The sequence below is a fragment of the Cherax quadricarinatus genome, chromosome 10 (genome assembly GCF_038502225.1).
Source record: "Cherax quadricarinatus isolate ZL_2023a chromosome 10, ASM3850222v1, whole genome shotgun sequence".
Classification (NCBI taxonomy): domain Eukaryota; kingdom Metazoa; phylum Arthropoda; class Malacostraca; order Decapoda; family Parastacidae; genus Cherax; species Cherax quadricarinatus.
This window is the reverse complement of record NC_091301.1, coordinates 42,766,714-42,780,495: the sequence shown is the minus strand read 5'-3', so window position 1 is coordinate 42,780,495 and position 13,782 is coordinate 42,766,714. Positions and strand designations below refer to the sequence as shown.

The window sequence follows — 13,782 nt, the reverse complement described above, 5'->3', positions numbered from 1 at the left end:
AGTGACAGCTGGGTCTCATATTGAAGTGACAGCTGGGTTTCATAGTGCAGTGACAGCTGGGTCTCATAGTGCAGTGACAGCTGGGTCTCAGTGCAGTGACAGCTGGGTCTCATAGTGCAGTGACAGCTGGGTCTCATAGTGCAGTGACAGCTGGGTCTCAGTGCAGTGACAACTGGGTCTTAGTGCAGTGACAGCTGGGTCTCAGTGCAGTGACAGCTGGGTCTCATAGTGCAGTGACAGCTTTGGTCTCATAGTGCAGTGACAGCTGGGTCTCATAGTGCAGTGACAGCTGGGGTCTCATAGTGCAGTGACAGCTGGGGTCTCATAGTGCAGTGACAGCTGGGGTCTCAGTGCAGTGACAGCTGGGTCTCATAGTGCAGTGACAGATGGGTCTCAGTATAGTGACAGCTGGATCTCGTAGTGACAGCTGGGTCTCAGTGTAGTGACAGCTGGGTCTCATAGTGCAGTGACAGCTGGGGTGTCATAGTGCAGTGACAGCTGGGTCTCAAAGTGCAGTGACAGCTGGTATCATAGTGCAGTGACAGCTGGGTCTCATAGTGCAGTGACAGCTGGGTCTCATAGTGCAGTGACAGCTGGGTCTCATAGTGCAGTGACAGCTGGGTCTCATAGTGCAGTGACAGCTGGGTCTCATGGTGCAGTGACAGCTGGGTCTCACAGTGCAGTGACAGATGGGTCTCAGTATAGTGACAGCTGGATCTCGTAGTGTAGTGACAGCTGGGCCTCATTGTGCAGTGACAGCTGGGTCTCATAGTGCAGTGACAGCTGGGTATCGTAGTGCAGTGACAGCTTGGTCTCACAGTACAGTGACAGCTGGGTCTCATAGTGCAGTGACAGCTGGGGTCTAATAGTGCAGTGACAGCTGGGGTTTCATAGTGCAGTGACAGCTGGATCTCATAGTGCAGTGACAGCTGGGTCTCATATTGAAGTGACAGCTGGGTTTCATAGTGCAGTGACAGCTGGGTCTCATAGTACAGTGACAGCTGGGTCTCAGTGCAGTGACAGCTGAGTCTCAGCGCAGTGACAGCTGGGTCTCATATTGAAGTGACAGCTGGGTTTCATAGTGCAGTGACAGCTGGGTCTCATAGTGCAGTGACAGCTGGGTCTCAGTGCAGTGACAGCTGGGTCTCATAGTGCAGTGGCAGCTGGTTCTCATAGTGCAGTGACAGCTGGGTCTCATAGTGCAGTGACAGCTGGGTCTCAGTGCAGTGACAGCTGGGTCTCATAGTGCAGTGGCAGCTGGTTCTCATAGTGCAGTGACAGCTGGGTCTCATAGTGCAGTGACAGCTGGGTCTCAGTGCAGTGACAGCTGAGTCTCAGCGCAGTGACAGCTGGGTCTCATATTGAAGTGACAGCTGGGTTTCATAGTGCAGTGACAGCTGGGTCTCATAGTGCAGTGACAGCTGGGTCTCAGTGCAGTGACAGCTGGGTCTCATAGTGCAGTGGCAGCTGGTTCTCATAGTGCAGTGACAGTTGGGTCTCATAGTGCAGTGACAGCTGGGTCTCAGTGCAGTGACAGCTGGGTCTCAGTGCAGTGACAGCTGGGTCTCATAGTGCAGTGACAGCTTTGGTCTCATAGTGCAGTGACAGCTGGGTCTCATAGTGCAGTGACAGCTGGAGTCTCATAGTGCAGTGACAGCTGGGTCTCGTAGTGCAGGTGCCAGCTGGGTCTCAAAGTGCAGTTACAGATGGTGTCTCATAGTGCAGTGACAGCTGGGGTCTCATAGTGCAGTGACAGCTAGGGTCTCATAGTGCAGTGACAGCTGAGGTCTCAGTGCAGTGACAGCTGGGTCTCATAGTGCAGTGACAGCTGGGTCTCATAGTGCAGTGACAGATGGGTCTCAGTATAGTGACAGCTGGATCTCGTAGTGTAGTGACAGCTGGGTCTCAGTGTAGTGACAGCTGGGTCTCATAATGCAGTGACAGCTGGTGTGTCATAGTGCAGTAACAGCTGGTATCATAGTGCAGGGACAGCTGGGTCTCATAGTGCAGTGACAGCTGGGTCTCATATTGCAGTGACAGCTGAGTCTCATAATGCAGTGACAGCTGGGTCTCATAGTGCAGTGACAGCTGGGTCTCACAGTGCAGTGACAGATGGGTCTCATAGTGCAGTGACAGCTGGGTATCGTAGTGCAGTGACAGCTGGGTCTCAGTACAGTGACAGCTGGGGTCTCATAGTGCAGTGACATATGGGTCTCAGTATAATGACAGCTGGATCTCGTAGTGTAGTGACAGCTGGGTATCGTAGTGCAGTGACAGCTGGGTCTCATAGTGCAGTGACAGGTGGGTATCGTAGTGCAGTGACAGCTGGGGTGTCATAGTGCAGTGACAGCTGGGTCCCAGTGCAGTGACAGCTGGGTCTCAGTGCAGTGACAGCTGGGTCTCATAGTGCAGTGACAGCTTTGGTCTCATAGTACAGTGACAGCTGGGTCTCATAAGATAAGATTTCGTTCGGATTTTTAACCCCGGAGGGTTAGCCACCCAGGATAACCCAAGAAAGTCAGTGCGTCATCGAGGACTGTCTAACTTATTTCCATTGGGGTCCTTAATCTTGTCCCCCAGGATGCGACCCACACCAGTCGACTAACACCCAGGTACCTATTTGCTGCTAGGTGTACAGGACAACAGGTGTAAGGAAACGTGTCGAATGTTTCCACCCGCCGGGAATCGAACCCGAGCCCTCCGTGTGTGAAGCGGGAGCTTTAGCCACCAGGCCACCGGGCCACAAGGTTTAATGCCAACAGCATTTGGTGTTCCCAGGCGGTCACCCATCCAAGTACTAACCAAACCCAACGTTGCTTAACTTCGCTGATCGGACGAGAAGCGGTGTATTCAACGTGACAGCTGGGGTCTCATAGTGCAGTGACAGCTGGGTCTCGTAGTGCAGTGACAGCTGGGTCTCATAGTGCAGTGACAACTGGGTATCGTAGTGCAGTGACAGCTGGGTCTCAGTACTGTGACAGCTGGGGTCTCATAGTGCAGTGACATATGGGTCTCAGTATAGTGACAGCTGGATCTCGTAGTGTAGTGACAGCTGGGTATCGTAGTGCAGTGATAGCTGGGTCTCATATGCAGTGACAGGTGGGTATCGTAGTGCAGTGACAGCTGGGGTGTCATAGTGCAGTGACAGCTGGGTCTCATAGTGCAGTGACAGCTGGGTCTTAGTGCAGTGACAGCTGGGTCTCATAGTGCAGTGACAGCTGGGTCTCATAGTGCAGTGACAGATGGGTCTCAGTGCAGTGACAGCTGGGTCTCATAGTGCAGTGACAGCTGGGGTCTCAGTGCAGTGACAGCTGGGTCACATAGTGCAGTGACAGCTGGGTCTCAGTGCAGTGACAGCTGGGTCTCATAGTGCAGTGACAGCTGGGTCTCATAGTGCAGTGACAGCTGGGTCTCACAGTGCAGTGACAGATGGGTCTCAGTATAGTGACAGCTGGATCTCGTAGTGTAGTGACAGCTGGGTCTCATTGTGCAGTGACAGCTGGGTCTCATAGTGCAGTGACAGCTGGGTATCGTAGTGCAGTGACAGCTGGGTCTCATAGTACAGTGACAGCTGGGGTCTCATAGTGCAGTGACATATGGGTCTCAGTATAATGACAGCTGGATCTCGTAGTGTAGTGACAGCTGGGTATCGTAGTGCCGTGACAGCTGGGTCTCATAGTGCAGTGACAGGTGGGTATCGTAGTGCAGTGACAGCTGGGTGTCATAGTGCAGTGACAGCTGGGGTCTCATAGTGCAGTGACAGCTGGGGTCTCATAGTGCAGTGACAGCTGGGTCTCAGTGCAGTGACAGCTGGGTCTCATAGTGCAGTGATAGCTTTGGTCTCATAGTGCAGTGACAGCTGGGTCTCATAGTGCAGTGACAGCTGGGGTGTCATAGTGGTGACAGCTGGGTCTCAGTGCAGTGACAGCTGGGTCTCAGTGCAGTGACAGCTGGGTCTCATAGTGCAGTGACAGCTTTGGTCTCATAGTGCAGTGACAGCTGGGTCTCATAGTGCAGTGACAGCTGGGGTCTCATAGTGCAGTGACAGCTGGGTCTCGTAGTGCAGGTGACAGCTGGGTCTCAAAGTGCAGTTACAGATGGTGTCTCATAGTGCAGTGACAGCTGGGGTCTCATAGTGCAGTGACAGCTGGGGTCTCATAGTGCAGTGACAGCTGGGGTCTCAGTGCAGTGACAGCTGGGTCTCATAGTGCAGTGACAGCTGGGTCTCAGTATAGTGACAGCTGGATCTCGTAGTGTAGTGACAGCTGGGTCTCATAGTGTAGTGACAGCTCTGTCTCATAGTGCAGTGACAGCTGGGTCTCAAAGTGCAGTGACAGCTGGTATCATAGTGCAGTGACAGCTGGGTCTCATAGTGCAGTGACAGCTGGGTCTCATAGTGCAGTGACAGCGGGGTCTCATAGTGCAGTGACAGCTGGGTCTCATAGTGCAGTGTGGCATGCAAAGAGTACGTAACCTTTATTCGGCGCATGGACACACCCTCATTTACAGGCTATCTCCCCCAACCAGCGAACCAGGTTGCTAAGAGTTGATGATGGGGCCCCATCGTTCAACTAGTGACCAGGTTCTAGCCAATAAGAAGGTGGGATTGACAATCGCAGAGGTTATGTGGATACCGCTCTCCTGTCTGCCCTTGTCATTCCCATTCTAGAGCTGGTTGAAGCACGGTCTGCTATCTTGTGGCTTCTATTTCTGCCTTGCTTACCGTGGAGTGCACTATATTTATCACTGTACATAGTGTACATATTGCTGTTATAAATTGGTGAAGGATAATATAAGTCTAAACTTTTTCTACTGTGTTTATTTGCTCCCATTACACCTGGGATAACAGGCCATTTGAAATCCTAGGTTGTAATATGGGTAGCCTGTCCGAGAGCTGGACTTAGAGAAACGGTTGAGCTTAGGGTGAAGCTTGTAGCAGGAACATTGTGTAGCTTGCTGTTTCGCTTCGCTTTACAAATTTTGCGTGTCAGTTGCTTATGATCAGCCTTGCTATTGTGTGATCGTTCAACAGCTCGCTACTAGCTTGTTCAGTGTGCTCGCTTCGCTACGGTCAATCTTGTGTGCAGTCGGCTTTGCTTGTATGCGTATTCTGCAATCGTACTGTGCATAGCTAAGCGTGTTCTGCAAATTAACGTGTTACGTTGGGGTATTCGTACTGTGCATAGCGAATAACTTATGCCACCTAGACGAGTCAGACGCCTGGTGTCGGCATATACTTTGCATAACCTACCTAAATTGTCCCTACAGCGTTGTTGGCAAATTGCTCGTTCCATTGGCATTCCCTATAAACGCACTCTCACAGCTGCGCAACTGCGTTCACTTATTGCTGACATACTTATTGAAGAAGAGATGGCACATCAAACTCCTCCCTCTACGGGAGCTAGGGAAAAAACTCTTATGTTCTCGCATGAGGAAGATGATACACCTACGGAGCAAAATGGTCAGTATGGTGCAGCTGGGTTGTCTCGAGGTGAATCAGCGTCGTTGGCACTTGAGCTGGCAAAAATCACGCTGGAGCAAACTAGGGAACAGAGAGCATTCGCAAGGGAAGAATTTGATAGGGAAAGAGAAAGGAGGCAGTTTTCGCATTCTGTAAACGATTTCAGTTTACAAAAAGCAGTACAGCTTGTTCCCCGCTTCAATGAGGCCGAACCAGAGCAATTTTTCGAAAGCTTCGAAAATCAGGCTCGAGCCTTGAGGTGGCCGGAACAGCACTGGGCAGCGTTGGTTCATACAGCATTATTGGGTAAGGCACAGGAATTTACGTCGGTATTAACTGACGCTGAATTCTCTGATTATCAAGTAGTGAAGACCACAGTGTTGGGAGCATATACATGTATCCCAGCTAAATATCGTAAGACCTTCAAATTGAACAGGCGGCAGCTTGGTCAATCCCTGGTGGACTTTGAGAGACAGCAAACCAAAGCTTTTACCAGCTGGTATAAAGCGAGTGGTGTCTCTAACTTTGAGGAGCTGGTGCAGCTTATTCTGATTGATAACCTGCTGGAGTCTGTGGGACCAGAGGTTCGTGTCTTTCTGCAGGATCGTGACTTAACCACTGCATTGGAGGCGGCCAGGTTGGCTGATACCTTCGAAACGAACCGCTCCTTGTCCGAGCGGTCCCGTCTCTCTTTTCAACAGTCTGGCGTGAGCAGAGATCGACAACATTGGAGAATGAAGTGCCAGCCGGAGGGAGAGCGTCTACGTCATCCAACCAAGTCACCTGGTGAGCCACGCTTCTCAACATATGGTCCCCCTGCGGAGAGGCAAACTACTTATGGAGCATCTCGACAACAATATCCAGAGAGGCACCAGCCAGAACGACACCACTTGCAACGTCATCAGGGAGTAAAGGGCAAGCCTGTCGTTTGCTTCAGGTGCAATAAAGTAGGTCACATCAGTTCCAACTGCCCCCAAAAACCTCAACCCATCGGGAAAATCTCTAATATCCCTAGTAACATGTCCCCTAGAGAAGTAGAAAAAGGTATGGCCCCTTATTATTGCGAAAGTCTTATTTCCCTTCAGGAAAACTCAGAACCAACTAAAGTAAATACCTTTAGAGATACTGGAGCATATTGCTCACTTGTCAGAGAAGGAATATTACCCCTTTCAGAGAATACTTCCTTGAATTCCTCAGTTTTATTGGAAGCCTATGGAGGAGCTATATATTCAGTTCCTTTGCATAAAATTTATGTACAGTGCAAATATTACACTGGGTACTTGACTGTAGGTATCTCAAAAGGATTTCCCATGAAAAATGCCATGTTATTACTGGGTAATAACATTACTACTGTTACTTCGTGTCCTGAACCTATAATGATTAATGCTTCTCCAGTGTTGGCCATAACTCGGGCAACATCCCAAGGGTTGTCTGGGGAGAATGTTGACCTATCCTTGGACGACTCCGATCTCGGAATAGCCACGTTGTTTTATGAGACACACCGGCCGGAGTCTCGTAAATCAAGTGAACAGACCCCGATCAAGCCTTCCTATTCCCAGGTTGCAGGATTGCCAGATGTCTCTGTTTCCATGCCCGAGGGACTGTCCTTCCGGGAGGAACAACGAAAGGACCCTTCTTTAAAATTCGCTTTTGAGGCAGCCATGGGTAAATCCTCTTTGGGTCATCCAGTCAAGTATGAAGTTAAAAATGATTATTTGGTTTGCACTGAGACTGGTAAGGAGAAAGAGGGCCGGCAATTATACGACAGGTTAGTGGTTCCAACCAAGTATAGACCTCAGATATTAAATATAGCTCATAATACGTCATCAGGAGGTCACTTAGGAATTACAAAAACCTTGTATAGAATCACAAAAGAATTTTATTGGCCAAAATTAAAGAAAGATGTGAAGAATCATATTAGGTGTTGCCGAGAATGTCAGCAAGTTGGAAAACCTGGACATTCCATTAAACCTGCACCTCTCCAACCCATACCTGCTGATGGAGAACCTTTTGCAGATTTAATTATAGATTGTGTAGGTCCACTACCTAAGTCAAAGTCTGGAAATCAGTATTTATTTACAATTATGGATAAAGTAACCAGATATCCTGAAGCGATCCCAATGCGTAGTATCAATACTAAAGCTATTCTCAAAGCTTTAACAAAATTCATTTCTTGTTTTGGCATTCCTAAAACTATACAAAGTGATCAAGGTACTAACTTCACTGCCAAAGCATTTAGGGAAGTATTAACTAGGTTAGGGATAATTCACAACTTATCCACTGCCTATCACCCTCAGTCCCAAGGCGCCTTGGAAAGATTCCACCAAACATTAAAAACAATGATGAGAAGTTTTTGCATGCACTTTCCGACAGATTGGGATGAATCTCTACCGTTGTTGCTGTTCTCAGTACGAGAGACGGTGCAAGAGTCTACAGGGTATAGTCCGTTTGAGCTGATCTTTGGGCACAATGTACGAGGTCCTCTTCGGGTGCTCAAAGAAGGATGGATGGGAGAAGACGTAAGCTCAGCACTCTACAACCCGTCTTCAAGGTTGCAGGTGGCACGTGAGTTAGCCACGGCTAACCTAAAGATAGCTCAAAGTAAGATGAAACAGAGGTATGACAAAAGTGCACAATTCCGCTCCTTCCATCCAGGAGACAAGGTGTTGGTGCAGGAACCTATACCTGGCCACACCTTGAAAGCTAGATTTACGGGACCTATGCAGATAGTAAGTAGATTATCTGATTTAAATTATGTGGTAGCTCCCATTGATAAGACCTCAAAAACAAAAACTTACCACATTAATCAAATCAAGGCCTTTCATACACCAGATAAAGTCCCAGTAATGACTCTGTCCTCTACCTCTGAGGACGACTCTGACTCTTTGCACTCTATCTCTGAAATTAATACTAAACTTTCAAATTCTATCCTCCTCAAGGATCCTAGCCCATTAATGGATGGATTATCTGAAATACAAGCAACCAATTTAACTGAGCTTCTACAGTCATATCCTAATATTTTTTCGGATGTGCCGAAAAAATGTACGTTAGGTTACCATGATGTAGATGTGGGAAAATCTAAACCAATTAAACTCTCCCCCTACAGAGCTAATCCTGAAAAGCAAAGGCTACTTCAGCAGGAAGTAGACTTCTTGTTAGAACATGGTTTAGTGGAGGAGTCATCTAGTCCATGGGCTTCACCGTGCATCCTAGTAAAAAAGGCTGATGGAGGGTTTCGTATGTGCACAGACTACCGTAAAGTGAACGAGGTCACAATCACAGATGCTTACCCTCTTCCTCGTCTGGATGACGTAATTGACTTTGTGGGTAAGGCTACTTTTGTGTCCAAATTAGATCTCCTTAAAGGTTACTATCAGGTACCTTTGACAGATAAGGCGAAGGAAATCTCTGCCTTCGTGATTCCAGGAGGTCATTATCAGTATACAGTTACCCCCTTCGGAATGAAAAATTCCCCCTCTTCATTCCAGAAACTCATCCATCAGGCTATTAAAGGACTTGAAGGCACGGCAGCATACCTAGATGATATTGTTGTGGTGTCTGATACTTGGGATCAACACCTACTTAGACTTAAAGCTCTGTTTGAGACCTTTAAGAATTCCCAATTAACAGTTAATTTATCTAAATCTTCCTTTGGCCAGGCCACTATCACTTTTCTAGGCCATGAAGTAGGTAGTGGTAATGTTGCACCTAAACTTGCTAAAGTTCTTTCGATTAAAGATTATCCAGTTCCTCATGATAGGAAATCTCTTCAACGTTTCCTAGGCATGATAGGATTTTACAGAAGATTCTGTAAGAATTTCTCAGATATTGTAGCCCCTCTTACCTCTCTTACCAGTCATAAAGTTCCCTTTATTTGGACTTCAGATTGTAACACTGCTTTTAATAAAGCAAAAAGATTATTGTGCTCTGCACCCATTCTCCTATCTCCAGACTTCTCCAAACCTTTTTCATTACAGGTTGATGCTTGTGAGTCTGGGGTTGGGGCGGTACTATTACAAATCGGGAACAAGGAGCTGCAGCCAATCGCATACTTTTCAGCTAAGTTCCAGCCACATCAGAGAGCTTACTCTACCATTGAAAAAGAAGCCCTCGCGCTGGTATTGGCTTTGGAGCATTTCGATGTTTATGTGGGCCAGACATCGCAGGTGGTCACAGTCTACAGTGATCACAACCCGTTAGTCTATCTCCAAGCCATGAAGAATCACAACACAAGGCTTATGCGTTGGACGCTCAGGCTGCAGCCCTACAACCTAAAAATAAAATATATTGCCGGCAAAGAAAATGTGTTGGCAGACTCTTTGTCAAGAGTCTAGTTTAATATTTTATTTAGGTTAGGATGTATTTGTGGTAACCCCCCTTTCAAGCTCTTTTTTTTATCCCCTGATGTGGGGGTTTTTTTTAGTGAGGGGATACGGGCTACCGTCCGCTTGTATCTTGGACCTATGTTGGCCTATCTGACTGCTGTCTCACTCTGAGTTTAGGGTTTGGCTTTTGGTCACTAGGAAAGCTGAGCTCTATCTAAGAGTTGGATGGTGGAGAGGATAGGCGGTCCCATTATTTCGTGCCATGGCGGCACGGTTACCACTGGGAGGTGGCAGCCTAATCCTGAGCCTTCTCGGGGGTGGGGGTGTGGCATGCAAAGAGTACGTAACCTTTATTCGGCGCATGGACACACCCTCATTTACAGGCTATCTCCCCCAACCAGCGAACCAGGTTGCTAAGAGTTGATGATGGGGCCCCATCGTTCAACTAGTGACCAGGTTCTAGCCAATAAGAAGGTGGGATTGGCAATCGCAGAGGTTATGTGGATACCGCTCTCCTGTCTGCCCTTGTCATTCCCACTCTAGAGCTGGTTGAAGCACGGTCTGCTATCTTGTGGCTTCTATTTCTGCCTTGCTTACCGTGGAGTGCACTATATTTATCACTGTACATAGTGTACATATTGCTGTTCTAAATTGGTGAAGGATAATATAAGTCTAAACTTTTTCTACTGTGTTTATTTGCTCCCATTACACCTGGGATAACAGGCCATTTGAAATCCTAGGTTGTAATATGCAGTGACAGCTGGGTCTCACAGTGCAGTGACAGATGGGTCTCAGTATAGTGACAGCTGGATCTCGTAGTGTAGTGACAGCTGGGTCTCATAGTGCAGTGACAGCTGGGTATCGTAATGCAGTGACAGCTGGGTCTCAGTACAGTGACAGCTGGGGTCTCATAGTGCAGTGACATATGGGTCTCAGTATAGTGACAGCTGGGTCTCATAGTGCAGTGACAGGTGGGTATCGTAGTGCAGTGACAGCTGGGTCTCATAGTGCAGTGACAGCTGGGGTGTCATAGTGCAGTGACAGCTGGGTCTCATAGTGCAGTGACAGCTGGGTCTCATAGTGCAGTGACAGCTGGGTCTCATAGTGCAGTGACAGCTGGGTCTCATAGTGCAGTGACAGATGGGTCTCATAGTGCAGTGACAGCTGGGTCTCATAGTGCAGTGACAGCTGGGTCTCATAGTGCAGTGACAGCTGGGTCTCATAGTGCAGTGACAGATGGGTCTCATAGTGCAGTGACAGCTGGGTCTCAGTGAAGTGACAGCTGGGGTGTCATAGTGCAGTGACAGCTGGGGTGTCATAGTGCAGTGACAGCTGGGGTGTCATAGTGCAGTGACAGCTGGGGTGTCATAGTGCAGTGACAGCTGGGTCTCATAGTGCAGTGACAGCTGGGTCTCATAGTGCAGTGACAGCTGGGTCTCATAGTGCAGTGACAGCTGGGTCTCATAGTGCAGTGACAGCTGGGTCTCATAGTGCAGTGACAGATGGGTGTCAGTGAAGTGACAGCTGGGGTGCCATAGCGCAGTGACAGCTGGGTCTCATAGTGCAGTGACAGCTGGGTCTCATAGTGCAGCGACAGCTGGGTCTCACAGTGCAGTGACAGCTGGGTCTCATAGTGCAGTGACAGCTGGGTCTCAGTGCAGTGATAGCTGGGGTGTCATAGTGCAGTGACAGCTGGGTGTCATAGTGCAGTAACAGCTGGGTCTCATAGTGAATTGACAGCTGGGTCTCATAGTGCAGTGACAGCTGGGTCTCATAGTGCAGTGACAGCTGGGTCTCAGTGCAGTGACAGCTGGGGTCTCTTAGTGAAGTGACAGCTGGATCTCGTAGTGCAGTGACAGCTGGGTCTCGTAGTGCAGTGACAGCTGGGTCTCGTAGTGCAGTGACAGCTGCAGCTGTAAGAAAGGTCTCACAACCTCCACCACCATCACAATCCCCACCACCACCATCACAACCCCCACAACCACCATCACAACCCCACCACCACCCCCACCACCACCATCACAACCCTCAACACCCATCACAACTCCCACCACCACCCAACACAACCCCCACTACCACCATCACAACCCTCAACACCCATTATAACCCTCACAGCCCCCACCACCACCATCACAACCCTCAACACCCATCACAACCCTCACAGCCCTCACCACCACCCAACACAGCCCTCACCACCACCCAACACAACCCTCACCACCACCATCACAACCCTCAACACCCATCACAACCCCCACCTCCACCATCACAACCGTCACCACCACCCATCACAACCCCTACCAACACCCAACACAACCCCCACCACAACTCATCACATCCCCCACCACCACCCAACACAACCCCATCACAACCCTCACCACCCATCACAACCCCCACTAACACATAACATAAAGAAAAAACACTGCAGCAAGCCTACTGACCCATGCAGAGGAGGTCCATGTCCTTCCCCCCCGATAGGTCCAATGACGCACCCAGTCTGGTCACCACCACTCAAGGAAAGAGCACGGCACCAGACCCAGCAGCACAAGCTAGTCAGGTCCAACTCCCACCCACACCCACTCGTGTATTTATCTAACCTATTTTTAAAACTACACTCATCCACAACTCTATTACAAAACCAGTGCTTTCCCATATCCTTCCTGAATCTGAATTTTTCAAAATTGAAACCATTGCTGCGAGTCCTGTCTTGTCTGGAAATTTTCAGCATGCTACTTACATCCCCTTTATTTATTCCTGTTTTCCATTTATACACTTCGATCATATCCCCCCTAATTCTACCCCTTTCGAGAGAGTGCAGATTCAGGGCACTCAGTCTATCCTCATAGGGAAGATTTCTGATACACGGGGATCAACTTTGTCATCCTCCTCTGTACGTTTTCCAGAGCATTTATATCCATTCTGTAATATGGTGATCAAAACGGAGCAGCATAATCTAAATGAGGCCTAATCAATGATATATAGAGTTGAAGAACAACTTGAGGACTTCTATTATTTATACTTCTAGATATGACGCCAAGAATTCTGTTAGCTTTATTGCGAACACTAATGCACTGTTGTCTTGGTTTTAGATTACTGCTAACCAGAACTCCTAAATCCTTTTCACAATCAGTAGTATTAAGATCTACATTATTTAGTTTATATGTCGCATGGTTATTTTCCTCTCCAACATTTAGAACTTTGCATTTGTCAATATTAAACTGCATCTGCCACTTCTCTGACCATTAAATCCAGTCATTCCTGGAGTGGAACCACAGTCGATGGCCTCCACTCCAAACCAACAGATACAGATACTAATGCCGGAAAAAAAATCCCCCCCCAGTACCAACAATACCACCAGTCCGATAACATTCTTCTTTGCAAATATACAGGGTCTAAAGCCAGCAACAAACAACAAAATACCTTTCATCCGTGGACTGCTTGCAGAGGCAAAGGCAATGTTCGCGGCTTTCACTGAGACCCACATAAAGGATCACTTGGACAACGAAATATGGATCCCAGGTTACAACCTATACAGATGTGACAGAGTGAACAGGCAAAAGGGGGGGGTTGGCCTGTACATTGCAGAGTCACTTGTTTGCACAGAACTGCTTAATGCCTCAAATGATGTAGTGGAAGTTTTAGCAGTAAAGGTCGAGAACCAAAACCTAGTCATTGTGGTAGTCTACAAGCCTCCGGATGCAACATCCCAGCAATTCCAGGAACAGCTGTTAAAAATTGACCACTGTCTGGAAAATCTTCCAGCTCCTGCACCCAACATCTTGCTCCTGGGGGATTTCAACTTAAGGCACCTAAAATGGAGGAATATAGCAAATAATATTGTTGCAGTAATAACACCAGGAGGCAGCTCTGATGAAAACTCACACTCACACGAGCTTTTAAATCTCTGCACAAAATTCAATTTAAACCAGCAAATAATAGAGCCTACTAGACTGGAGAATACACTAGACCTCATCTTCACTAACAATGATGATCTGATAA

General features: G+C 48.1%; 1 protein-coding gene and 1 pseudogene across 1 annotated transcript in view; one reads left to right on the top strand and one right to left on the bottom strand.

Annotated features, from left to right (window-relative positions):
* LOC128688050 (methanethiol oxidase) overlaps positions 1 to 13,782 on the top strand; it is a 183,983-nt gene that overhangs the window by 104,926 nt on the left and 65,275 nt on the right. The gene's annotated exons all lie outside the window — the stretch shown is intronic.
* LOC138852532 (5S ribosomal RNA) lies at positions 2,754 to 2,870 on the bottom strand (annotated as a pseudogene).